At 38.8% G+C, this 22,927-nt stretch overlaps 1 pseudogene; it reads left to right on the top strand.

Moving 5' to 3' along the window:
- The first annotated feature begins 6,881 nt into the window (after nt 1–6,881).
- Nucleotides 6,882–8,110, top strand: LOC111908909 (palmitoyl-acyl carrier protein thioesterase, chloroplastic-like; annotated as a pseudogene).
- Nucleotides 8,111–22,927: the final 14,817 nt, after the last annotated feature.

Consider the following 22,927-nt stretch of genomic DNA (forward strand, 5'->3'; position numbering starts at 1 on the left):
AAACACTAGAACCTGATAATCGATTTGAATCCGGTCAAGTATGATGCCTTCCTCCTTCCCTTGATCGAGTGTCTGAAGTACTCTCCTCTCACGATTGCTATGACTCAATTCGAGAATATCCCTCTCTCGATTCTCTCCAAAGCTTATACAACTGATAATTATGTCAAGGATGAGGAAAGGGTTTATTTTGACATTCATAATCAAACCACATCAATTTCGAAGACCCGATCTGCTCTCTTCTTGGGCTTCCACAATCTGAGAATCTGATTAATCCATAAACCATCTCCAATGTAGTTATCCAGGAAATGTTCTACCAAATGGGATACAAGGAGCCCCTCACAGTTGTATCCAAGTTCAAGAAACCCAATCTGCCACCAATTTGGAATGCTCTTTTCACCATTCTATTTAAGTCCTTCTCTGAAAGAGTCACAGGAAGTGATTGTGCAAGCAACCTCTTTATGGGACTGATGTACGGACTCTACACTGGGGAGAACATCGACTATGGTTCTATTCTTTGGGCTCAATTCATCTAGAGCAGTCATTATGTAACTCGTCATAGTGAGGTCTCCTGTGCGAGATTTTGGATTGTGGTGGTCAACAAGGCTATTAAGCAGCTAAAGATTGAAGTGATGTCTGATGCATTGACGGCTTCTATTGCAACATTCCACATAACAGGGATTATCATGGCAGACCAGTCAAAGTTTGATTTTATTGGTTCAATTTAGGAGGCAATGTTTCACGATGTTCCTCCATCAAGTAAGATTCTCGAAGGACATCGTACTCTCACTCCTTCAGGACCTCGTCCTCTCACTGGCGAATTTCAATCTATTCTGGATGAGGTTGACAAACCAAAGAAAGGGGCAAAGGATATAAGAAACCTGCCAAGAATGATTCTGCGAAAGAAGGACCCTCTGCAGCTATGAAACCTCCATGTAAGAAGCGAAAGGCTCCTTCAACTTCTACTGTTGCACCCAAGCGAAGGAAGCAATCCGCAAGAAGGCAAAAGTCTCCCACTCCAAGTCCTTCTCAGAGTGACGATGAAAACTCAGATTCTAAGACTGAGTCAAAGATTCGCATTGAGAAGGATCCTCCTGTTCACAATAAGGGTGTTGAACCTATTCGCACTAAAGAACAGGAACAAGTTCACACTGAGCGTGAGGTAACTCCACCCGTTCAAGATTTTGTTCCTTCTCCTCCTCCCTCACCAAAAACAACTACTTCTGTACCAATAACCATCACACCGCTCCCAGTTGTATCATTCCAACCTCCCACAACGATTCCTGTCTCCTTACCCATTTTCACTGATTCCACGATTCCACCCCAATCCTCTTCAGCTCCTAAATGTTCATTCAACCTGTTTGATACGGGGGCTAACACTTCAAGTTTTTCAACCTATGCTACCCCACCCATCTCTGCCATTCGTACTGACAATCCAGAGATGCTTTTTGGAAATGATGACGCTGAAGATTTAGACGCTTTCTCTTTCAGTCCTTATCAAATAAGGGTTGATATTGATGATGATGTCTCTATTTCAAAAGCAGAGTTCAAGTCCATCCATGAGAAGCTTGATCAGTTGCTTCTCGCATCCAACGCTTCTGCTTCTGAAGATTATTCCAAAGCTATTGTTAAAGCCATTCTTGAGCGAGTCACAAAGGAGCATACTGCTAATTTTTCCTCTTTCTCTAAAGTAGTTTCGGACTCAACTGCTGTATGCAAGGAAACGACCGAAAACGTCGATAAACTAATTACTTATACAAGGTTGTTTATGGATGAATGCCAGGTTACCGATAACAACAACACCTCCATCAGCAACAAAGAAATTCAAAATGTTGGTGCCATGTTTAAAGCAGAGAAGTCAAGCTTTGCTGAACTTCGCACTGAGTTCAAGACTGATCATGAGGCACTACAAAATGCTATTGAAGCGAGACTCTCAAAACTTCAGGTAGACTTGGCAATGGAGAGCAAAATCATGGATGCTCTAGCACTAAAAGAGGAAAAATGTAAGGTGTTGGAGACCAAACTTCACCATACTCAACAAAAGGTCGGTGATTTGCGAGCAAAAAAGGTAGCCACGCACAGTTGCATTTCTAATATTAACGGATTGCTATCTAATATCATTGAGACCCGAGACCCTATGATTTCAATTACCGTCTGAAAACATCTGCTTGAAAAGCTGAGACCAGTGTTCGTGATGTTGCATCGTAGGGTGTTTCGACGCCAATGTCGTTTCCGAAACAAGGGGAGAAAAGAGCTCAAAAGTTCATACGGCGGATGTCAAACCCAAAGTTTCTGTTAAACTACCTCCTTTCGTCAAGCAAGATCCAAAAGACAAGGTTCCGTTATTTAGCAACGAACCCATCATAGAAGACAATGAAGACGATGAGCATGATGAAGCTGAGCTTAAAAGGCGGAAGGCTCACGAAGCAGAGATTGGAAAACATGCTCGCATTGTCAGAGAGGCTGAGGAAAAAGAAAGAGCTGAAAAGGAAGCTCAGGCCACTCTTAAAATTAAAATTTTGCTTTTTCCAAATGGACCCTAAAGCGCATGCAAAACCAAGCTGTAGATATGGCAAGTCAGTACTGGTTGGATCCTATTGCTTCCTTTGAAGTTCAGAATTCACAGGATTCACAGTTTGAACTTGCCATCACTCCGAAGGCATTCAGGTTTCATGCCTTCATAAAGGTTGCCAGTGTTCCTTTCTCGGATAGCACCGGTGATCAAATGTTGCTTAACTTCTACTTGAAACATATGAAACCTCAATTTGAGACCTGGAGTGCGAACAAAATTTTAGCTGTGAAGGTTACTGGGCCAATCGAGACTGAAAGCTTCCGTAATGCAAAGTTTAAAGTTGCGAGAGGATCTGCACATCAAGCCTGCGAATTTACTCTCACAGATTTGCCATGCTTGAACCCCAATGACTGGATGGTGATTTACTATATCTTGCTGCGAGAGAAGGAGAAGTGCGAACCGGTGTTTTCCCATCTTCAGATTATGATCAAGTACTACATTCAGGAAGTTGGGATGATGGATGTGGAAATTTTTGCGGTTCTAAGACAAAAACCAAGTGCTGTTCCAAAAGAAACTTCGAAAGACTTCTAGAAGCTCAAGCCCGAAAATATTTATAGGGAAGGATCGTTTGATTTTTATACTTCAAGAGATCATCCAAGTGCAGATCGACTCAAGTTATACTTTCATGTTGAAGAAAAGCACCTGTTTGCTACTTCTTGTTTGGAGTTCATTTGGAAGCTTGTTGCGAAGTATAAGGGCAACAACAAAGATGAAGTGAAGTGTTTCACTGATGTGATCACTTGGTACATTCATGTTCGCAAGCTGCTGCTGAGTTTCATTTCTAAAGTATATGAAGTGCAGAAGCGAATTACGAATTAACATGGCCATGGTTTCACTTAACGCAAAGTGGGAGATTGTTGACGATATTATGTTGCGTTATGGGCCTATGTTATTTAGTATACTTTGTATTCATAGTTTGGGCATGTCCAACCGTGTTTGTTATTTTAGGGTTTAGTATATAAGGTGCATGCATGCATTCTTATCATTAGCGCTTTTCTTAATTGTCTCATTTATTATTCTGTAAACCCTAGCACACCTCTACAGATGAAGTTTGTAATCGACCTCTTCTGAGGTGTGGCTATATTTTAATCATTCGACATACAGATTGATTCATTTATTGTTCTTGTGCTTATTGCTCATAATTATTTACATGTTAAAGATCTAATCGATCTAAAGAGTTTTTAACTCATCAGTTACCCTTGGTATAATGTAGTATGCAGACATATAAATAAAACATATTTCTATTTATAAAACGTATTGTATCCCATGAGGGTAAAATTGTGATGTGTGATGTTTTGCATGTTAACAACTTCATATGATAGTTAGAACAATAGTATGAAAAGTATAGCAAAAGATTGATGTTTTTCACACGAGTTTAACCGTGTGTTTACTTGTATCCCCCCCCCCCCTAAAAGTGTTTAAAGGCATTTGAAAGTGTGGTGATAGGGGTATGAAATCGCTTGATAATTGGTGATTTGGACAATGTTTCGTTTCTAGGAATGATCTTTCTCGACGTATCCCCGAGTTTCTGGTGAAGAATCGGGCTTCGTGTGGGCAGTACTTCGACCGGAAAGAAGGTTTTCTCGGGAACTTCGGGGCGTCGGGACTTGCATCGTGTATTAGAGGTGTAACCGCGGCTTCGGGGTAGTTTAGAGGTGTCCAAAAGTGAGAAAGTATAGGAGAGAGTTTGGAAATGTGCAACCAAGGCCGGCTGTCGTCGATCTCTATTTATAGGTTAGAAGTTCAGGGTTCACGTCGTGAACCACATTTCACGTCGTGACCTTGGTCCTGCTCAGGTCATGGCATTCGTCATCATCCACTTGCTCTGGAAGGTGTAAAATCTCTGAGTTCACATCGTGAACCCTATGTTCACATCGTGAGCTCTGACACAGTGTCGAAATTTGTGCCCCGAACTTTAGAAATTCATATCTTTCGCATACGAGCTCCGTTTTTGACGTTCTTTATATCCACACGTAGGTTAGATTATGCTCTACAACTTTCGTTTAGACCATCGGCTGATTTTGACTTTTACTTTAATATATATTTTAAGTAGGCCGGGACAGGAAAAGTCCGTTAAGAATCCATAACTTCTTCATCCGACGTCCGTTTTCGTCTGTCTTTTTACCGTTGTACTACTATTGTCGAGATCTTCGATTCTCATTTAGGTCGCGTCGGCTAACAGTTGCTCAATCTTTATTTCGAGTTTTTAGCTGTCTACTGCTATAACCGAAACCTAGAAAAATCATAACTTCCTCACACGAAGTCAGATTTGGACGTTCTTTTTATTTATGATGACGGTTTAAGGATATCTACGACTATCATTTAGATACCTAAGGCTAAAAAGTATTTTACTGAAATTTCGTGTTTTACGCTTAATAGTGTTTTACAATATTTGTCGCGTATTTTTGATTGGTCATAACTTCTTCGTTATAACTCGGATTTTAGTGTTCTTTATATTTTTGAAAAACCTTGACACGATATCTATCATTTTATACATCCCAAACAGGGTTATTGAACAATCTATTTTTGAACTAAATTTGACTGGTGTTACAGTCTTGGAATATCAGGTTGTTACATCCTACTAACTCGCCGAGTCCACGCATAAATCCTCGCATGACAATCTTCATCGTCCTCTCCGAGTTGGCCGTGCAACTCGTCGAGTCCCTTTAGTCCTTTCTCCATTAAGATGCTTTTTGTAACGACCGTAGATTCATGATAGTCAATTTAGAGATAATAGGGGTCGAAAACAATTTTTCAACAAAATATTATTTAGAATACATAATCTTAACCAAGTTGTAGAATATGTCTCAAGGGTTTCGTACATATAAAGAGTGCCAAAATCCGAGTTATAACGAAGAAGTTATGACCTGTCGAAGTTTTGCGACGGAATCGGCACGGCACCGGGAAGACATAAATAGTGAATTTATGATAGATCGACTTTTAGCCTTAGTAATCTAAATGAAAGTCGTAGAATATGTTAAACTGAGAGCTTCCATAAAAAGAACGCCCAAATCTGAGTTCGTATGAGGAAGTTATGATTTTTCGAAGTTTCGGATTAGCAGTGTACAACCTGAAATTCGAATAATAGATCAAGAGGTTTTTAGCCGACACGACCTAAAAAAGAATCGAAGTTCTCGTTAAGAGTAGCGTAACAAGAAAAGGATGGGCAAAAACGGACGTCGGATGAAGAAGTTATGAGAATTTAACGGACCAATCCTGTCCCGGCCTGTTAATAATATAACTTTTAAAATAAAGTCAAAATTATCCGATGGAGTCTAAACGAAAGTTGTAGAGTACGTTCTCATTTTCTCGTTGATATAAAGAACGTCGAAAACAAAGCTCGTACGCAAAAGTTACGAATTTTTAAAATTTAGACTTGAATTTGCAAAACTTGTTGCTCGATTGATGACGTGGCATGATCTGGACCGTCATTCGCTGATCACGCCTCGCTTCGGATGGATGACACGTCGCCCTTGCATACGCCCGCGTCCGAAGTCAGTACGCCCCGCGTACCCTCTCCCTTATCCATCCGATGTACGAAGACAGTTGGATCCGAGCTGATGGCCTTATCCGAGGCGTACACCCAGCGTACCCTCGGTACGCCCAGTGTAATCCGAAGTCCTCCGGCTATAAATAGCATGCGAGCCATTCCGAAAATCTCACACCTTTCTTCATTTCTTCTCTCTAAACTTTCTCTCTCTAGGGTTTTTAACCCTCCCCTAAGCCTAGGTGATCCCCTAGCACCCGAAGGAAGCATCAAGGCTCCACTACAAGAAAAAGACCCTTTTACGACGCGCAAACCACGACACTCATTGATTTATGTTACGCAAAAGAGAGTGACATTAAAAAAGTGTCATCTCTTCAAAAAAATTTAGGATTTAGGTCGCGCATTATTGAGTGCCATTAAATTAATGTTATAAGAAAAAAAATTAAAAAGACGGAGGGCGCTGTATCTTAAATGCGCGCGTTTAGGGGGGGGGGGGAAATGAAATCCCCAAAAATATTTTAAAACCCCGCTTCTCACTCTCTCCTTATCCTTTTCTCTGGAAACCCTAATCCGCCTCCACCACTACTTTATCCTTAAGGAATAACACAACGAAGCTGGTATCTCAGATCAAGATCAACTACTCCGGCATGAAATCCCCAAAAAAAATTAAAACCCCGCTTCTCACTCTCTCCTTCTCCTTTTCTCTGCAAACCCTAATCCGCCTCCACCACTACTTTATCCTTAAGGAATAATACAACCAAGCTGATATCTCAGATTAACTATTCAGCATCGAGTTAACCCCAACATGTATAGTTGTTGCGGAAGATGGAGAAGGTCGAGAAGAAGATATCGAGGTTCTTACAGAGCCCTCTTCGGGCTCAAGTCCTCGCTGACGTGCATCATGTGAGAGTCGAGACCACCAAGTGGTTTGATCGACTTGAGGGTTCCGCTCGGAGGCTAAAGTAGCGGATCGGGTCCATGAAAATAGGAGGAGGTGGTGAAGGATGGTGGTTGGAGGAGGCGATGAATAAGATGAACGAGGAGAAATATGAGGGTGGTTTGGAATGGTTGGAATGGAGCTGGGGAAGAGGAAAGTTAAAGTTATGCTTCGCTCCTAACTTCATTTTCCATTTTTTTTGCTGCCTCTAAAGTGTTCGATGAAATGTTTTTGTTAAAGTTATGCTTCGCTCCTGTAGAATGATGATAATCCAACATCAACTGCTCCAAGAACTTTTATCAATCAATTGCCTGATTGGAGCATGCTACTTGCTGCTATCTCAACCATTTTCTTGGCTGCTGAGAAGCAATGGATGATGCTAGATTGGAAAACTAAACGCCCTGACATGCTTTTGGATCTTGATCCTTTTGGTTTAGGTAGAATGGTTGAAGATGGGTTTGTTTTTCTTCAAAACTTTTCTATTAGATCTTATGAAATAGGGGCTGATTGAACAGCATCAGTAGAAACATTAATGAATCATTTGCAGGTATCCTCATACTTCATGAAGTTTTCTTTTTGGTTTGGTATGTGTTTATGTGTGTGTGTGATTTTACTAAACTACCCTTTTTGTTGATTTGGTAGGAAACAGCTCTTAATCATGTAAAACATGTTGGACTCTTGGGTGATGGGTTTGGTTCGACTCCTGAGATGTGTAAAAAGAATTTATTTTGGTTGGTGACAAAGATGCAAGTTCTGGTAGATCGTTATCCCACTTGGCAAACTATAAATTCTATTCATCTATGTGATATTTTTGACACTTTTACCCTTATCTATTCTTACACATTCAAAATAATTTCAGGGGCGATATGGTCCAAGTAGATACATGGGTAGCTGCTTCTGGGAAAAACGGTATGCAACGTGATTGGATGATACGCGATTATAAAACTGGAGAAATATTAACAAAAGCTTCAAGGTTGGAACTTTAACAAAGTTTTTGCTTCTTTTTCTATCTTATTGTAAATTTGGTTGATGATTTTAAAAAAAAAAAATCTCTTTCATTTATGGTTTTTTTTGCTCACTTTCTTTCAGGTACTACAGAGATGGATTAGAGAGTTGAGGACTTCTTTTGATGTCTGTGTTTGTATTACATTTTGGTTTGGTGAGCTTAAGATTAGTTGTTTTAGAATTAAAGTTTTTCTAATTCTGGAATTATTTTTTTTCTTAATATTTTATGCAGTCTCTTTTCTTAATATTTGAAACTGTATGAGTATGTTTCTTTGTTTTTCTTGAATTAAATAAGGTTGAGTTTATAAATTAACTAATGTTTTTGTGTATATATTCTTTTTTAGCACATTTCTGTGTAAATGATTGATTCAATTTGTATAGGAAAATGAATTTCTTAATTGTTTTATAATTTTTTTCTTAAAAACGCGCGTCCATTCCTGAAGATCACAAAATGGCAACCAAAAACTAGGGCTTTTATTTCCCCCACATATAATCGTGATTTTCAGAGTTTCAAAAACACTTTCTGAATATGTGTTCTAATCATAATTGTTGATCAAAATCGTTGGGTATCAATGGAGAAATTTGGGGTTTTCAATGAAGACTGGAAGTGGCTGCTATTGGAGAGCCTTTGGTGCTCTGTTGCAGTGAACAAGACAGCTTCTGGTTTCATGTTTTTGTTAGAATATATTGTTAATTCCACCGATTTTCAGTCAGCAACGCTTTTCTCAGTTGGGCTTCTTTACGAAGGATCTGCACACCTACAAACAATGTAAATTCTTCTGGTGAGCTTCCATGTCGTTACTGTTCCCACTTGTAATGTCTGTTAGCTGTTATTTTAATACATGGTTGCATTATTCAGTTTTTTCTTCTAGCTCTTTAGTTTATAAACTTTTATAGGGTGAGATAGGATGTAGAAGTGGAGGAGATAATTTACTCGAAAGGGAACGATACACTGTATCTGCTGGATTTTCCTTGGGTCTTGTTGCCTTGGTTATGTTGTTTTATCAGTCACACTTTCTTGAAGTTTGACTTGTTTCTTAACTTTGTTCTCATTAACTGAAGGCCGTGGGCTAGATGCAACTGGTTTCATTGATACATTAATTAGGCGGTTGTTCCAGTATGCAGGTAGCAAAGAGTTTCATCATGTAAATGCTCTTTGAATATGCTCATCACTTTTACTCTAAAAGATTCCAATTATCAGTACTCATTTCACTAAACTTTAAAGATGACTAGAATTAATATTTCATGTAGATGACTTTTTTTTTGTTAAATTGCCTTTTCTCAGGAAAGATCCCATCTCTCCAACGGATCAATGGATGATCACAATCGTGGTTCGGGGCAGGTTGTTCTTTTTACTTGTTTTTTTTAGAAAGTTGATTACCCTTTCTATCTTTTTCATTAATTTTTTGTTTTTGTTTTCTGTTCCTTGCAGATGATGGATGGAACCCAGATCAATATAGATGTAACTGCACTTGGGGCTATAAATGCTTTGGGTCTAATGTACTTAAAGGTAACTCTTTAGCAGGAAGGATGACTATATATATTTGTTTATGATTTTATGTCAGCTTTGTTCTCAAGATTTACAACTTTGAAAAAATATTCTAATGACAGATTGAATTGCAAGCGATTCTATCCAGGCTTTGTATCCCAAAAACACATTTCGAATTGCAATATGTGAGGCCCCACTTCATAATGCTCCATGTCATTTCCAGTAATTTAATAATGTGGAGCAGGTACTACTATTTAAAATTCATATGCTACATTAATATTCATCCTGGCTGACTGTGGTTTGTTTATATGTAAGATGAGAATTATGTTGGAATAGTGTCTAAGGCTGTAACTATATCCGGTTGTGCATGGTCCTTTTGGGTTGCCTTCATCATAGCAACTTAATAGGATGATTTATTAAGAGAGAATAAATATTATTAATATATTATGAGAATAATATAATGAATAATATATTTGTTATTTGATTAATATAAGTCATAGAATTAATTAGAATTAATTTGGTGACTTAAAGAGATTAATTAAATAAAGGGGTATAAACTGTCAATTGTTTGATAGTTAAGCTTTAAACTGTAAATCCATTAGGATATGCCTTGGACAAATTCTAAGAGCTTTTGGATAGCTCAAATCGTCCAAAGGGTTATCTAGGAATGGATTTGGATAGCCTTAAGAGAAGATTATCTGATAGGGACTTATCTGTAATCATTAAGGAATCTACAAGTATAAATAGACCCCATGGGATAGGGAATTCGATACTTCTGATTAAGCAAGAGAACTCTGGTCGAATTCCATCCCCTCTCCTCTCTCCCAAATCATCCTCCTTGCTTTGGTGTTTGTAAGCCATTAGAGGAGTGACATTTGTGACTCTAGAAGCTCCAAGACCTCAAGATCAACAAGGAACTCAAAGGTATGATTCTAGATCTGTTTCAATGTTCTTATTTAACCTAATTAGTAATTAGAAGTCTTGGATTCAAAGCATGTTTATTAGAAAGCCTAGATCCAAGCATTAGGGTTTTGCATGCGCACATAGGAAAGTTCTTATGGCTAAAACCCATCAGTGGTATCAGAGCCTAGCTTGGTTTTCTGTAAATTGTTGCTTGATTAACTGAAACAAACCTGCAAAATTCGATTTTTTGGTTTCTGAGTCATGGACTCGGCGAGTCTCAAAGTGGACTCGGCGAGTAGGCCTGACTCGGCGAGTCCCTTTGTGCACTCGGCGAGTCCAGGCGTCAGGAATGACCAGATTCGGGATTTCTTTGTGTTTATCTTATCTTAACTTACCATAAACTAATTAGATCAACATTAATTCGTTTTTCTGATAAATATAACTATTATCTTGATCTAGTTAAAGGTAATTATCAACTAATTAAATATTTAATTTCCTTATATGATAATTAATTGATTATTTTAATTATTTTGGTAATTATCTTAAAAAGAAATCTTGAATAAATCAAATATAGATAATTAGGATATTAATTGTTAATTGGAATTATTTGTTATTTGATCCTCCATGTTTTAAATGTTTAAAACCTACCCTCATGTTTTGAAATTTACTTTTGTGATTAAAAGCTTTAATTTAGACAACTTAAATTTCAAACCCTAGATTTTAAAAGTTTTAAAAAACAACCCTATACTAATATGATATTACTAGAATAATATATATATGTATAACTAAATGCTAGTCTTACCGTTAGTAGGCCTCATTCACGAAGCCGATCTATAAGGTGGGTATAAGGTTGCGGCCTATAAAATGGCGCTTAATGGGTGTACACTCACACCCACCGCTTGCTTGATTGGTGGAGGGTCGTTAGCCGAACGGGTAGGATAGGGCAACCTCATCCTCTCATTAAAAGTATAATAAGAAATACAAAGTAACTACACATATTTTAAAATTTCCCAATCCTAGTTACTTTAGGAAAAGTGAATTGATGCAATCCCATGAAATTACACTTTACACCTTGCTAAGATGTTAGTGGAGCGTGTGTGGTTTACCGGCACACTAATTGGTTCTAAGCGAAGGTGGCAAAGGGTGATTCATTGTTTATCATAGTTCGATGGAGCGTGTGTGGTTTACCGGCACATCGAATAGGTGATTGTTACAATGAAGGCACCATGTGAATTTGCATGGTAATTCACACCCGCTTTGTGATCCTCGGCATCCCAGTCACAAACAAGAGGGGCATATCGAGATTTAAACATGCCATTGAATAGTTTCAATGAATCTCATCCGAACCTAGGAATTCTCAAAAAAAAAAAAAAACACTTAGGACTAATAGTTTAAGTTTCGTGATGGAGAATTAGTGAATCGTCATTCACTTACCTTCAATTTATTTGCATGTTAGATTACGGCATCCCTTTTCTAGTATGTAAATGTTATTGTTGGATCCTAGCCCTAATTTTCTTATTGGGTGATAATTAGGGATTCTTATTCTAATCTATCTTTGTCCTTTTCTAATTATAGATGTCGAACGCAAACAACGCTGCTGCTAGTTCTTTCACATTGATGAGCCTTTGCCAAAAGGTCACCTTCGATGGAACGAACTTTAGCGAATGGATAAGATACATTCGCACCATTGCTCGCTATGAGGACAAAGAGTATGTCCTTGATGAGAAGCTCGAGAAAATCAACACCGAAATCGCTACTCCAGCCGAAATCACCGCCTTTGAAACTCATGAGCGAGATGCAACGAAGGTACATTGCATCATGATCGCCACCATGAACTCCGAATTCCAAAAGTCCTACGAGGACATGTACCCGTACGAGATGCATCAAGACTTATTGGAGAGGTACCACCAAAACGCGAGACAAGAGAGGTACGAGATTTTCACTAACATGATTTCCGCAAAGATGGGTCATGGAGAATCTCTTACCGTGCACTTGCAAAAGATGCAAAGGTATGTCGACCGCCTTCGCAAGTTAAATGTTGACTTCGGTGAGGACTTGGCAATCGACATGGTGCTTCACTCTTTGCCTCCGATGTACAATCAATTTAGGATGACCTACCACATGAACAAAGAAGAGGTCACCCTAAGCAAACTCCAAGGTCTCTTGAGGGTTGCTGAGAGCAACTTTAAAGACAAGTCTGTTGCACCTACTCCCAATCCGCTCGCTGCTCCAGTCTTGGCTATTGGACAAGGGAAGGGAAAGAAGAGGAAAGCTTCATCGAAGAACTATCGCAAGGTGAAAGCCCGAGATGGTGCCTCTTCTAGTGGGACCAAAGTTGATCCCGCCAAGCCCTGCTCTAACCCGAAGGAGGCAGAGTGCCACCACTGCCACAAGATAGGACATTGGAAGAGAAGCTGCCCGGATTACCTGCAAGCAATCAAAGAAGGAAAGATCAAGCCATCTTTCGCAGGTATATATACAATCAAATCTAACGATTCTAATCATGTTATTTCTTGGGTTCTTGATACCGGTTGTGGTTATCACATTTGTTCTAATGTGCAGGGACTAAGAAGAAGTAGGGATGTGGAGCAAGGAAGGATCAATCTAATCATGGGGAACAGAAGATCGTCGCCTGTAACCAAGATTGGAGTGTATTCCTTAGTGCTTAGGAATAGTTTAGTTTTAGATTTGAACAATTGTTGCTATTCGCCAGAAATGGCAAGAAACATCATTTCATTTCATGGTTTATTTAGACAAGGATTTAGATTTTCTTTTAATAATGAGAATGGTTCTATTTTGGCTTATCTAAATGGTGTCTTTTACTTTGAAGCCATACCATGTAATGGAATATATGAAACTGTTATGATTGTTGATGACTTTGGAAATGATGTTTTGAATATTGATTCTTCCACTAGTATGGATAAAGCATCCTTGTGGCATTGTCGTCTTGGACATGTCAACAAGAAACGCATAGCCCAACTCCAAAAGGATGGAGTGTTGGAGTCATTCGACCTTAGGGAAGATGACACATGCGAGTCTTGTTTGCTTGGAAAGATGACTAAGTCGCCCTTCACGAGTACTTGTGAAAGGGGCGAGGGTCTATTGGACTTAATACATACCGATGTATGTGGACCATTTAGATCAACCACGAAGGATGGGAACCGCTTCTATGTGACTTTTACCGATGACTATAGTAGATATGGGTATATCTACTTAATCAAGCAAAAGTCAGACACCTTTGAAAAGTTCAAAGAATTCAAGAATGAAGTGGAGAATCAATTGGGCAGGAAAATCAAGATGCTTCGATCCGATCGAGGAGGAGAGTACCTAAGTCTTGAATTCCACGATTATCTCAAGGAGTGTGGAATAGTTTCGCAATTGACGCCTCCTAGGACACCGCAGTTGAATGGTGTGGCAGAAAGGCGTAATCGAACCCTATTGGATATGGTTCGCTCTATGATGAGTCGTGCTTCACTACCAATCTCTTTTTGGGGGTATGCCTTAGAGACTGCCGCCCATATCCTTAACCGAGTCCCTACTAAGAAGGTTACCAAAACACCTCACGAGATGTGGACAGGGAAAGCTCCCTCGTTGGCACATATGAAGGTTTGGGGTTGCGAGGCTTTCGTAAGACGAGATACTCACGACAAGCTTGAACCTCGAAGTGAGCGATGTATTTTCATCGGCTACCCGCAGACATCCTTTGGATATCTCTTCTATAGACCGAAGGACAATGTTGTCTTCGTTGCGAGGAGAGGAGTTTTCCGAGAGCGAGAACTCATAAGCCAAGGAGACAGTGGGAGGCAAATCGAACTTGAAGAGATTCAAAAGTCGATGGATGAAAGAACCTCTACCGCTGGCACTCAACCCGAGGAGGAAACTCCGGTTGAACCAATTGACGAATCCTTACCTCTTAGACGTTCCGATAGAGTTAGAGTTCATCCCCAGTTCTATGGCTTTCATATTACTACCGAAGGGGACACGTATATTAGTGATGGTACACTAGTAAATCTTGATGAACCTAATAGCTACAAGGAAGCCATGGCAGGCCCGGAGTCTGTAAAGTGGAAAGAGGCAATGGATAGCGAGATCCAATCCATGTATGATAACCAAGTTTGGAATTTGGTTAATTACGTGCCCGGACGTAAGACCGTTGGGTGCAAATGGATCTTCAAGAAGAAGACCGACGTGGATGGGAACGTACACACATATAAAGCGCGATTGGTCGCGAAGGGCTTTACTCAAACTCCCGGAGTTGACTATGATGAGACCTTCTCACCAGTTGCGAAGATTAAATCTATTAGAGTGATGTTAGCAATTGCCGCATTTCATGATTATGAGATTTGGCAAATGGATGTCAAGACCGCTTTCCTTAACGGAAAGTTGGCTGAGGATGTTTACATGGCTCAGCCAGAGGGGTTTGTGGATCCGAAGCATCCGGATAGAGTGTGTAAGCTTGAGAAGTCCATTTATGGACTTAAGCAAGCATCTCGCAGATGGAATCTTTGTTTCGATGAGAAAGTCAAAGAGTTTGGATTTGTACGAAGCGAAAACGAATCTTGTGTATATGTCAAAGCCAGTGGGAGTATAGTAAGCTTCCTCGTTCTATATGTCGATGACATATTACTCATAGGAAACGACATTCCGACTCTGCAGGAGGTAAAATCCTGGCTCGGGAAGTGTTTCGCTATGAAGGACCTCGGAGAGGCTTCTTACATTTTGGGAATAAGGATAGTAAGAGAAAGAAGTAAGAGACTAATTGGACTTAGTCAGAATACTTACTTAGAGAAGGTACTAAAACGTTTTAGTATGGAAAACTCAAAGAAGGGAGAACTACCGATACAAAGTAATGCCAAGTTGAGTAAGACTCAAAGTCCGAGTACCGAAGCTGAGATAGCAGAAATGAGCCGAGTACCATACGCTTCCGCAGTTGGCTCAATCATGTACGCTATGACTTGTACTCGCCCTGATGTAGCCTTCGCTTTGAGCATGGTTAGCAGATATCAAGGGAATCCTGGCAAAGCACATTGGATTGCGGTGAAGAATATCCTTAAGTACCTTCGGAGGACGAAGGAATGGTTCTTAGTCCTCGGAGGAAGTGATGACTTGAAGGTGCGAGGGTATAGCGACGCCAGTTTTCAAACCGACAGGGACAACTACCGTTCGCAGTCGGGATGGGTCTTTACCCTAAATGGAGGAGCAGTGACATGGAAAAGTTCCAAGCAAGAAACCGTAGCTGATTCAACGTGCGAATCAGAGTACATCGCAGCAAGCGAAGCGTCGAAAGAGGCAATATGGCTAAAGAACTTCATCGGTGATCTTGGAGTCGTACCTGCCATAAAGGAGCCAATGGAGATTTTCTGTGATAACGAAGGTGCGGTTGCCTTGACCAAGGAACCGAGGGATCATGGTAGATCAAGACATATCGACAGAAAGTATCACTTTATTAGACATCGTGTAGAAGAAGGACAACTCGTAGTTAAGAGGATATCATCAGAAGATAACCCAGCAGATCCACTTACGAAGGGACTGAGTAGGGTTAAGCACTTGCAGCATGCTAGGAGTATTGGGCTGAAGGATGATATTAGCATAGATTAGATAGTATTAGAAACGTGTAATAGATAAATGTAATTGACATTTGATGATTAAATAAAGGAGTTTTATTTATGAGTAATGTTACTATCTTATGTTAATTGTTTAGCTATTGTTTCACTTTGCATGTTTTGACTTCCAGAATAATTGAGGTTATTAGGAATAATCGAATTATTCAAATGGTCCACAATCGTTCATATGTTGGAAGTAGATATGAAAGAAGATTGTCGTGAATTGGTGTGTAGAATGTCTAAATGATGTTAGACATAGCAAAGGATTGCTGCAATGTTCATGAGTGCTTATGAACTAGTTTTGAGCATTGGAATAAACCCGCGCTTGCTGGAATCACCTTATGGAATAAGATATAAAAGGTGATCGCAAGACGATAATATCATATAGTCTTAAAACCTAGATATATGGTTTATTATTTGTTAATTGATTGTACATTGATAATACGAAAACGCATCAGTAACTTGATGTTATAAAACGTATTGTTGTGTATAGTTGGTAAATGAATAAGTAAATGCATATAAGTCGAAGTTTATCTGTAACTTTTATCTAAGAAGATAAAAGCGATATCTCGGCCGCTCGATGATTTGATTTGACTTATGTGCTGGGCCCGGTCAGAACTGAATTGATGTGTTCGATTAAGTTCTATGTCAAATAAATCAGAGATCGAGAAACCTAAATGCTTGACTAACCATTCCATAGGATTTTCAGCATGATATCTAACAGAGGACTGTACGTTCCCTTATCTAAAGGACAAGATTGATTAGATCAGAGTTGACAGCGTCTTTGAGAGCTACGATTGCAAACCGAATTGTACTTGTATAGTTACTAGACTTATCCAAGTGGGAGACTGTTGGAATAGTGTCTAAGGCTGTAACTATATCCGGTTGTGCATGGTCCTTTTGGGTTGCCTTCATCATAGCAACTTAATAGGATGATTTATTAAGAGAGAATAAATATTATTAATATATTATGAGAATAATATAATGAATAATATATTTGTTATTTGATTAATATAAGTCATAGAATTAATTAGAATTAATTTGGTGACTTAAAGAGATTAATTAAATAAAGGGGTATAAACTGTCAATTGTTTGATAGTTAAGCTTTAAACTGTAAATCCATTAGGATATGCCTTGGACAAATTCTAAGAGCTTTTGGATAGCTCAAATCGTCCAAAGGGTTATCTAGGAATGGATTTGGATAGCCTTAAGAGAAGATTATCTGATAGGGACTTATCTGTAATCATTAAGGAATCTACAAGTATAAATAGACCCCATGGGATAGGGAATTCGATACTTCTGATTAAGCAAGAGAACTCTGGTCGAATTCCATCCCCTCTCCTCTCTCCCAAATCATCCTCCTTGCTTTGGTGTTTGTAAGCCATTAGAGGAGTGACATTTGTGACTCTAGAAGCTCCAAGACCTCAAGATCAACAAGGAACTCAAAGGTATGATTCTAGATCTGTTTCAATGTTCTTATTTAACCTAATTAGTAATTAGAAGTCTTGGATTCAAAGCATGTTTATTAGAAAGCCTAGATCCAAGCATTAGGGTTTTGCATGCGCACATAGGAAAGTTCTTATGGCTAAAACCCATCAAATTATCCACAGTACACAACCATTTATTTTTCTCATTTAGGCATTATTATAATATAAAACTATAAAAAATTTCATTTTTTGATATATATTTTTTGTTTTGTTTTGCAGAGGATACTAAGGAGCAAAGTCATAGTGATGCCCTAGAGAATAATCCACAGTACACAACCATTTATGTAGGCAACCTTAGCCCTGAAGAAGTACTTTTTCTACAAATGTTGCTTAAGGTAGTGGAGGGCCTTTATGTAATGTGATGGATCAACCACTTTTAAAGTTTCATCTACATCTAGTTTTATTCTTCTGACATGCTTTTTGTATTTGGTTTAACAGCTGAGGATCATAATCAAACAAAAGCCTTGTGTTGGTGTAGGGCCTTTATGTAATGCACAACATGTTTCCATGATGGCATGAAAGTGGTATTAAGTATTTGCATTCTTATTATATTATACCCCTCACATTTTCCCAAATTACCCCTTCCTCTACAATGTTTTTTTGTTTCTATGTATTTTTTGCATTAGGTAAAGTTGATGGAAGAAAGGAATATGAAGCCACTTGATTTAAATCTTGCAGCATTATCAGCAAGATGCAATAAAGACTTGGAGTTGAATTTGGCTAAATCATTACTAAGTGAGATAGGCCAATGTACAATTGCTTATCCATAAAATAAGCTGTTTGGAGCATTAGTATTAAAGAATTATGAAAGGCAAGATGCAACTTTACTTAGTTGCAAATTGATGTACATAGTAGATTAGATGCAAATTTATATATTGTAAGAAATAGAATTGTATGACATTAAATTTATGTAATGGATTCTATTTTTTGTATATGATATTTTATTTTCTATTATGAAACATTAAATACAAATTTAATTTGAAAATAAGTAAATCTATAAATAATATTTTTTTTAAACATTTAAAATTATGATACAGAAAAATGTGTGTCATCTACATTTATGACATGGTCTTTCTTGACAGGGGCTTTCTTGATACGCATTGTGTGTCATTAACACGCGCGTCGTAAGGTTACGACACGCGAATGCGTGTCATCTTCCTTTATGACAGGGCCTTCCTTGATACGCATTGCGTGTCGTAAATGTGCGTCGTCTATAGACGACGCGCAAAAGCGCGTCGTCTCTCTTTATGACAGGGCCTTCCTTGACGCGCATTTGCGCATCATCTGAGCCTTTTACGACGCGCAATGAGCGTCGTAAAAGGCTGTTTTTCTAGTAGTGCTCCCGAAGTCCCGAGAAAAAGGGTCTTTCGGTTTCGAAACGCTGCTCCGAGCAAAGCCCGATTTTCTTTAAAATCCGTTGGAAGTGAGCTATGCTTATGCAATTTATAGCTTGCAAATTGTTATACTAATGTTATTAGGTCCTTAAAATAATTATTTGGTCTATTATTATGAGTTATATTGAGTGTTATTTAACTCTTATATAATAGTAATAATAGTCAGACTATTAAAAAGTCGCGGTTATCGTTAGACTAAACCCTAGTGGTATTAGTACTAGGTTTTATCAAAGGAAAAGTGTTTGAAAGTATCGATACGTTGTCCGAGTGCTGAGTCAGCACCTTTCAAGTGATTGCATAGTTACTTTCATCTTACACATAGATATGAAGTATTTTATATAAACTACGTGCTATGTGTGGATATTATCTGTATAATTGCTATCTATACTGGATGAACGATTTTATACATGTGTTAAATGATTTAAACTGTATATGTATTTCATATCTATGATAATGTTGGGGTAAAACATGGGTAGATGTAATAGATGGAGTATGAGTTGGATGATGAGTTGAGAGGTGAAATAGACCGTGAGGTGAGGATGAGAGGTGGACGATGTGAGAATCCTTTTTCCCAAATGATGGCCCCATCACTCAGTAGAGTATGGATGACAACCACAGACTATTATAGACAATCTAGTGGAACACTAGCAGGCTCGCAACTTGTAGGTGTTGTGAACGATGTGTTCACCGGTGTACTCTAAAAACCCATTGACATGTATTGCGAGTGGATACTGTCGATAAACGAAATAGCCCTGGCAGATATGGATTTAGTGCCTGTTGACTAAACCCTGGCAACGATGGATTTCGTGCCGATTCCTTAGGATGATCCTTAGGAATGAATTAACGAGGAGTGGCTGATTCTTAGGGTAGACCCTTAAGAGTGAAGAAGATAATGGGGATGGGTAATTGGGTTAACTATTTGACGATTAAACATAATAATTATATTATCGTGGGTTGAAAACCCTATGTACTCACGAGGTTTCCCAACCTGACCCACTCAGTTTATTTATATCACATGTGTTGATATGAAGTCACATTATACAGAGAGATTAAGGAGATATAGATCACTAGTGATAACGAATGTAAGTTCTGTTTGTGCTTATGTTTCTGTATTGAAAATGACATGCCAAATGTTTTAAAATGAATAAAAATACTTTTCTTCAGAAATGCTTTGATAATGTATTTATCATGTTTTACTGGGAACAAATTCCGCAACATTTTGATTAAAAGAGTTACTCTGATTTTTATAAAGCATAAACAAAATCGGTCTTTTTTGGCTTTGAAAATGGGGATGTCACACTTTTAAGCCACCCCAAAGCTCGATATTGTAGATCAAGCTTCCCAAGTCATGTTTATCATGTGAAGTTGCAAACTTTACATACATGTAAGGCTCTAAAGGCTTAGAATGTCAAATCCAAGCTTATAATGGGGCTTAACTCAAAAGGGAAGGTTCATACTTGCTAAAGTGTGAGACTTTATAACTATAAAGACCAAGATAAACTCAAATATGAAGTTGCAACCTCAGATCCTAGCCCATACCCAAAATTGGCTAATATACATGCTAGAAAAGCCCTAATCTTAAACATAAAGAGATCTAGAAAGAGGGAAGGTCAAGGTAACGACTTGTTACCTTCAAACTTATGCCAATAAGAAGAAGAGTCAGATCCACTAGCTCCTCTATGCACAATCCTCTTATACTCCAAGTCTTCTTCTTCAAAATCACCTCCCAAGCTTGAAAATCACACAAAATGGAGCACACACACGAATTATGTTTTCTGGACTCACAAGTGGTTGTAAGGGGAGGCTAAGGGGGAAAAGGATCCTTTAATTAGTGTGCAAAACTCCAGAAATTATGGTTTCATACTTCAACTCCAGCTTGTCGAGTCATGTCCTCGTACTCGTCGAGCCAATCACTTAAACACTTGGCCAGAAACGTTCCTACTCGACAAGTCAAGGCATACCATTACCACCATCTTATAATGAAAAGCCTTACCTCCTAAGGCGTTACAGCCTCACCTCCTAAGGTGTGTCCAACCTCCTCCCACCAATCTCGAGCTTTGTCTTTTAGAAGACAAGATAAAAGTCTGACCTTTTCCTACTCGGGGCAACAGCTAGCACAGAAGGCGTTCGTGACATCTGCCAACCAATGAATGCTCGTAATTAGGTTCTTCTTCTGGAAGAACTCAAGATCCCCACATGCTCGGAAGTCACGAAAACTCATAGTGAGAGCTCCCACCATTACCACCATCTCATAATGAAAAGTGCCCAAGTGCTCATCCATAATCTCCATGATAGCCTCCTTGATCGTACCGAAGATCATCGGAGTCTGCTTAAGGACATTGCATGTAATCTCTAATGAAATGAACTCACACATCTGATCATCCATATGTCTGGCCCTAAAGCCCAAACCTGAACCATCACTGGTACCAGAACCACTACCTGAACCTCCTCGAGTGACCACAATATTGAAAATAAACCATGCAAACCATCCGAATATACTCAAAGAATCCCACATTCTACAAGCTCTCTAGTATCATCGTGACTTTCCTTGACTTGATTTTGGATCTTCTGCTTCCAGTTGTATGAGCCCATACTACCTTCCAGATATATATGTACTTTCCTTAAGGATCCCCCCGATTCCTCCAAGTCACTCCCTTATCAATCCAAACAATTCTCAATAAGTCAAGGCTTTCAGCATCGAATCACTTCGTAGGTCTTCCTAGGGCTAATACCACACCACTCTCCACCATTAATTGTAGAAGGAACTTCCCCTTAACACCCTCTGAGTAGCTCATGAATATAATTATATATCACCAACACTAGATAATTCTTCGAATAAAAGGTCTCACACTACAATGGTTGGATTCAAACAAGAGCTTTGCAATAGAGTTAAAAGTTAACCTTGTAAAATTATCTAGTCTCAGTAATATGTAACCTAGCATATTTGCTTACTAGTTAGTTGATGTAAATGGGAACTCCTAAAAATCACAAAGCAAGCATCATTCAAGCATCGAGTAATCGGAATCAAAGCGTAACCTAAACAGGCCATCCTATCACTGACTGATTAATACTAGCATGAAAGTCTACAAGCTCATACAGTAGGCACATAAAGGCATCTCTCCTAGCATTGTATCATGCAATCTTTAGCAGATCCTTAACCCTCATCTAGAATTTGATTTATAGATTCACAATTCAGAACATAACATAAAACATGTGTGGGTATTTTGGGAAAACTTATTTGATCTTGGTCGATGGCATGCACCACACCCCTTTCTTTTATTAGAAAAACTCTTTTAATAAAACATCTATTTTATGAAAATTTTTGCCAAATCCTCAGTTTGAGTTCAGACATACCCGTGAGTATGCCTGAATCCCTCAAACCAAGGCTTTAATATCAACATGTGACATCCCAAATTTTAAAAACCAAAAATTTCATTTTCATAATAATAAATCCATCAACCAAACATGTTCATATAACCATAAAGGAAAATCAGAGTATGTCAACCAACAATCCCAATGCATCAAATTCAAATAAGGAAGAAATCATTGTGTGTGCAATTCGATTATCCCGAGCTCTTCCCCTTCGATCCGGAAGTACCGGAAACATAAACTAAAAACCGTAATCACGAAGCTTAGTGAGTTCTCCAAAATACCTCATACTATACATATCACACATACAAAGGGCCATGCCCGACACCCATTGGGCCCTACCCGACATCAAGCCCTACTCAGAATAGGTATGTATGTATCAAGTGATGGGCCCCTCCGATCATACCTATCAGGCCCCGTTTGGCATTAGGCCCCACCCGACATACATACAATACATACACACATGCATGGTCATGCAGAAAACTAGTATACATATAACCACAATCCATTGGTCGGCATTGGTGCCTTCGACCCGCTAAGCATTGGGAGGAAACTCACCTCAAACAACTGGAAAAATTATATACATGCTCAGGTTGCTAATCCGGGAAATCTCCTTACTAAATATACTCAAATAACATCCTAATTAAAAATTAGTGCATAAACCTGTTGGATTAGGTATCTAAG

Source organism: Lactuca sativa, chromosome 7 (assembly GCF_002870075.4).
Source record: "Lactuca sativa cultivar Salinas chromosome 7, Lsat_Salinas_v11, whole genome shotgun sequence".
Taxonomy (NCBI): domain Eukaryota; kingdom Viridiplantae; phylum Streptophyta; class Magnoliopsida; order Asterales; family Asteraceae; genus Lactuca; species Lactuca sativa.